Genomic DNA, 6,000 nt, shown 5'->3' with positions numbered 1-6,000 from the left:
TTATTGTAAGTGTATGTGTACTGGTGTGCGTCGGGTTATGTTACACATAGATTTTTATTATTATGTTTTCCGGTGGGTTTTTGTGTAAATAAACTGTGCCATTGGAAACACAGTTATTTCTCTCCTGCATCTGACTTCTCTGACGCCAGTTAACACCCTTACACCCAATGAGAGAAGTGAACAATTATTGGAGCCAGTGTCTTAAGTATTTATTATTCCAACCTCATAAAAATGACAAACTGAAAGGTTGACATTTTCGTAAAAATGACTTTAGATTGTAGTATATTGTATATTGTATTGTTTATATTGTGGTGCTTTTGATTTGACGGCCTGCCCATGACATCCCTTATGTGTTTGGGGATTTCTATTGGGGAAGCAGTTTTTGTCTATCTTCATGTTGTAGGCCAACTGTCTTTGACTTTGCCGTTTCACAACCTCTGCATACCAGCGGTGATGTGGTGGCAGTAGGCCACAAGGTATCCTCATAACAGCAACGGTTCAAAGGGAAAGTGTGAAGAGAGATACGCTACATGGCCAAAAGTATGTGGACACCCGTTCAAATGAGTGAATTTGGCTATTTCAGCCTGACCCGTTGCTGACAGGTGTATAAAATTGAGCACACAGCCAGCCACCTTTCCAACAACTCAGTTTCACAAATGTCTGCCCTGCTAGAGCTGCCTGGTCAACTGTAAGTGCTGTTGTGAAGTGGAAACATCTAGGAGCAACAATGGCTCAGCCGAAAAGTGGTAGGCCACAGAGTGCTGAAGCACATAGAGCACAAAAATCATCTATCCTTGGTTGCAACACTCAATACCGAGTTCCAAACTGCCTCTGGAAGCAATGTCAGCATAAGAACTGTTCCTCGGGACCTTCATGAAATGGGTTTCAGCCCCTGTAATAGGGTTAGAGGCAGAGAATCCCAGTGGAGAGAGGGGAACCGGCCAGGCAGAGACAGCAAGGGTGGTTCGTTGCTCCAGTGCCTTTCCTTCACCCTCACACTCCTAGGCCAGACTACACTCAATCATAGGACCTACTGAAGAGATGAGTCTTCAATAAAGACTTAAAGGTTGAGACCGAGTCTGCATCTCTCACATGGGTAGGCAGACCTTTCCATAAAAATGTAGCTCTATAGGAGAAATCCCTGCCTCCAGCTGTTTGCTTAGAAATTCTAGGGACAATTAGGAGGCCTGCGTCTTGTGACCGTAGCGTACGTGTAGGTATGTACGGCAGGACCAAATCGGAAAGATAGGTAGGAGAAAGCCCATGTAATGCTTTGTAGGTTAGCAGTAAAACCTTGAAATCAGCCCTTGCCTTAACAGGAAGCCAGTGTAGGGAGTCTAGCACTGGAGTAATATGATCACATTTTTTGTTCTAGTCAGGATTCTAGCAGCAGTGTTTAGCACTAACTGAAGTTTATTTAGTGCTTTATCAGGGTAGCCAGAAAGTAGAGCATTGCAGTAGTCTAACCTAGAAGTGACAAAAGCATGGATTAATTTTTCTGCATCATTTTTGGACAGAAAATGTCTAATTTTTGCAATGTTACATAGATGGAAAAAAGCTGTCTTGATATGTTTGTCAAAAGAGAGATCAGGTTCCAGAGTAACGCCGAGGTCCTTCACGGCAGGTCTGGTTTGGTTTCCATGGCCGAGCAGCCGCACACAAGCCTCAAATCACCATGCGCAATGCCAAGCATCGACTGGAGTTGTGTAAAGATTGCCGACATTGGACTCTGGAGGATTGGAAATGCATTCTCTGGAGTGATGAATCACACTTCACCATCTGGCAGTTCAACGGGCAAATCTGGGCTTGTCTGATGCCAGGAGAATGCTACCTGCCCGAATGCGTAGTGCCAACTGTACAGTTTGGTGGAGGAGGAATAATGGTCTGGGGCTGTTTTTTATGGTTTGGGCTAGGCCCCTTAGTTACAATGAAGGGAAATCTTAACGCTACAGCATACAATTACAGTCTAGACGATTCTGAGCTTCCAACTTTGCGGCAACAGTTTGGGGAAGGCCCTTTCCTGTTTCAGCATGATAATGCCCCTGTGCACAAAGCGAGGTCCATACAGAAATAGTTTATTAAGATCAGTGTGGAAGAACTTGACTGGCCTTCACAGAGCCCAGACCTGAACTCCATAGAACACCTTTGGGATGAATTTGAACACCGACTGCGAGCCAGGCCTAATCGCCCAACATCAGTGCCTGACCTCACTAATGCTCTTGTGGCTGAATGGAAGCAAGTCCCAGCAGCAATGTTCCAACATCTAGTGGAAATCCTTACCAGAAGAGTGGAGGCTGTTGTTGCAGCAAAGGGGGGACCAACTCCATATTCATGCCCATGTGTTTGGAATGAGATGTTCGGCCATCATCCCTATGGAATGCTTTCAACATTTTGTTGAGTCCATGCCCTGATGAACTGAGGCTGTTCTGAGGGCAAACTCAATTTTAGGAAGGTGTTCCTGATGTGAGGTATACAGTGTATATGCCCAAACCACAAGGGGGCACTGGGACACCCGATGCGGCCTGTCTCACGTGCTTCTTATTAAAACATGAATTATTGCCCCGCTCTACCGAAGGCATTGTTAGTGAATTTAATTGGTTCATTATGTGAGCTTCTATAATCAGCCCACAGAGTTTCTCCTAATAGACTCACAGGTAGGCACAGTATAGCATTATTATCCCACTGCTTGACAAATACCAACTCCATGCAAAATAGGTCACCCATATAGCCTCCACAGGAGTTTCCTAAATTGCCCAAGCCCCACGGTTATTATTAACTCTCTAAATCATTTAGTTTTTGGCTTGATGTGTGTATAAAAATGGAATTGATCGATGGAAAGAAATAAAATGTGACCACCCTATTCTGGGTTCATAAATTTGGTCCCAAACATTCTCTCTTTCAATCAATCAATCAATCAATCAATCAATCATGTGTATTTATTAAGCCCTTTTTACATCAGCAGATGTCACAAAGTGCTATACAGAAACCCAGCCAAAAACCCCAAACACAAACCAATGCAGATGTAGAAAAAATTCCCTAGAAAGGCAGGAACCTAGGAAGAAACCTAGAGAGGAACCAGGCTCTGAGGGGTGGCAGGTCCTCTACTGGCTGTGCCAGGTGGAGATTAAAGGGTACATGGCCATTTAAAGCCAGATTGTTCTTCAAGATGTTCAAACGTTCATAGATGACCAGCAGGGATCAAATAATAATCACAGAGGTTGTCAGCTCAGTACCTCAGGAGTAAATGTCACTTGGCTTTTCATAGCTGAGCATTCAGAGGTCGAGACAGCAGGTGCAGTAAAGAGAGCGAGTCGAAACAGTAGGTCCAGGACAAGGTAGCACGTCCGGTGAACAGGTCAGGGTTCCCTAGCCACAGGCAGAACAGTTGAAACTAGAGCAGCACGACCAGGTGGACTGGGTCCAGCCAAGATTTTGGTATAATTTGGGTTAGTAATCCATGTTTGTTTTTTCGATAGCGTAATGTTTGCTGGAATATTTTCCCTAGAATATGGGCCCTTATGAAAAATAATAGGCTACTTCCCATAATCAGGTGAATGAAAGTTTTTCTTCAAGTCTACTCTTTCATAATCATTTTGGCACTCTATCAAAAAGAGCCCAGTGGCAATCTGAAAGAGCCATTACATTTTTGAGGATAAATACAGTATCTCTCTGTACTTTCAGATGGCCAATCCTTGTTAATTTCTCATTCTTAAACGGTTTGCACTAGAATACCAAAGCAGAATGCAAATAATTAAGCAATATCTAATACAAACTGCTATTTAAAAATGGAGTGGCTGCAGATCCGACTTTTCTGGACTTTTATTCCGACAGCGAAAAAAGTTCCCGAAGTGCATGTGCGAGATTCTCTACTTTACGCACAGTCTCTGCTGTTATACTCGTAGAGAACTGGCTACTCGAGCGAATGGTGCTCGTTTAATAAAGTTAGATCAAAGCTGAATCACATAACTGAACCAAATATAATAGCGCATTTTAACGTTACTGTAAGGCAAAAAACTTTTCTGGATGATTGGTTACATGTTTTTATCCTGGCGAGAGCTCGTGCCGCTAGGCAAATATGTGCTTTGACTGAAACAAACACAGGTAGGCTATACTCCAGTTTGTTAGCACCATCTGCTATAAAATTCGCTCATTCTACGTAATTCTTAACAACACTGTAGGCTACTTTGAAACAACACTGTATAACTCAAAAATATATAAATGTATATCCACATGCAATTAATTGAGATCAAATGGTTGGAATACAGATGCTTCATGGACGTTTTCACTGTAAAACTTTAAGAATTATAATTCACAATTGACCGTGAGAAATGTGAAGGGAGGGTGACCACAAAAGTTGTTGCGTAAAGTAAAAAAAGAAAGGAACGCAGAATGTGATTTGGATCTTCAGGTCTGGGGAAAAGGAATCTAGGGGACAGGACAAGGGAAGAGACGTGGTGGATCCACAGCCTCGGCCATTAAAAAACACAGGAGGAGATTATTCCACAGACCTCAAATAATCACAGTCATAAATAAAAACAGTGTAATAAATAGCATTTTTGCCCATGGTTTAAGATAGATTTTAATGCAATGGATTCAATGGGAAATTGAAAATGTAGATTGGTTTAATTTACTGTTTATTTTTTAATTGTATGATACCTTCAGGGCGTTTAAGACGTGTATCACTCTTTGCAAAGCACGAAACAGAGGACAAACATACAATACACACACCATAAGCCCATAATGGGCTGTGTACCTTTTCGTGCATCACAGGAGGTTTGTGGGAGGAGATATAGGAAGTGTCAAATACATCAAATGTATGGAAACCAGGTTTGACTCTGTTCCATTGATTCAATTTCTATATCTCCTCCCACCAACCTCCACTGAGGTGATTTATTCTCTCTAAGAAATAATCAAATCAGTCATTTGACCAGGTGGATCCTGAATTCCAGCAACACTGCAGCTGATTGTCTAGTAGCCACACATAGACCCTGACATCATTCTGAGTGACAGCTGGGGCTGTGCCACTCTCTTTGAATCTCAAGTTCACTGAAGGTGAAAACTCAACGTTTAAAAGGAGATAGCTTTATCGCACCACTAAATTAAGTAAAAGTCAAAAAGTTCAATCAATGCTGTCTGAGCTTAGTGAGGCTTTACAGAGGTGGACATTCACATGCTTTATTGACAGTTAATGTAGCCATTAACAGCTCTGAGTACAGGCACAGGACTACTTCATTAGACTTGCCAAATAAGATATGATGATCCATTACATAGAAAGGGCATTGAGGATAATGAGATGGTGCATGTTTATTCTAAATTTGGATGTAACAGCTAGCTATCTTCAAAAAGGAAATATAGTGAATTACTCATCACGTACGTGTTAAGTCAGATATTATGGGCCGGTTTCTGGGTTATTGAATATCCACAAATAGAGTACACAAAAACATTTTATAAAACACTATGGGCTGACCAAAAAGACTATAGATAAGACAAGCCTAGCTCAGCTATCTCCATTGTTATTGACTGCTTTGTATACCCTACACCACCTTCCAATACGTTTGCCTCAAATAGTTTATGACAACCATCCAGCGTAAAAGTTCAAATATCACAGCAATTCAGTGACAGATCCCAAGTGTTGCACCAACAGGCACCTGGCCATAAAAACGTTTCATAGTTAATTTAAGGAAACGATTCTGAGATTACAATGGAGGAGCTATGCCAAGAGTCTTCCATTTCTCTCTAAAAAAATAATTCCAAGGAGGATGCATGGATGCCACTAGTCATTACCCCCAGGATATCAGACAGTAAATACATGATACTGTCACTCAAGATTACCACAATAATTAAGCCATGCAATAAACACCACTACTGCTGTGTGTGTGTGTGTGTGTGTGTGTGTGTGTGTGTGTGTGTGTGTGTGTGTGTGTGTGTGTGTGTGTGTGTGTGTGTGTGTGTGTGTGTGTGTGTGTGTGTATGTGTGTGTGTGTGTGTGTGTGTGTGTGT

Source organism: Oncorhynchus clarkii, chromosome 8 (genome assembly GCF_045791955.1).
Source record: "Oncorhynchus clarkii lewisi isolate Uvic-CL-2024 chromosome 8, UVic_Ocla_1.0, whole genome shotgun sequence".
Taxonomy (NCBI): domain Eukaryota; kingdom Metazoa; phylum Chordata; class Actinopteri; order Salmoniformes; family Salmonidae; genus Oncorhynchus; species Oncorhynchus clarkii.
This window is presented reverse-complemented; position numbering follows the sequence as displayed.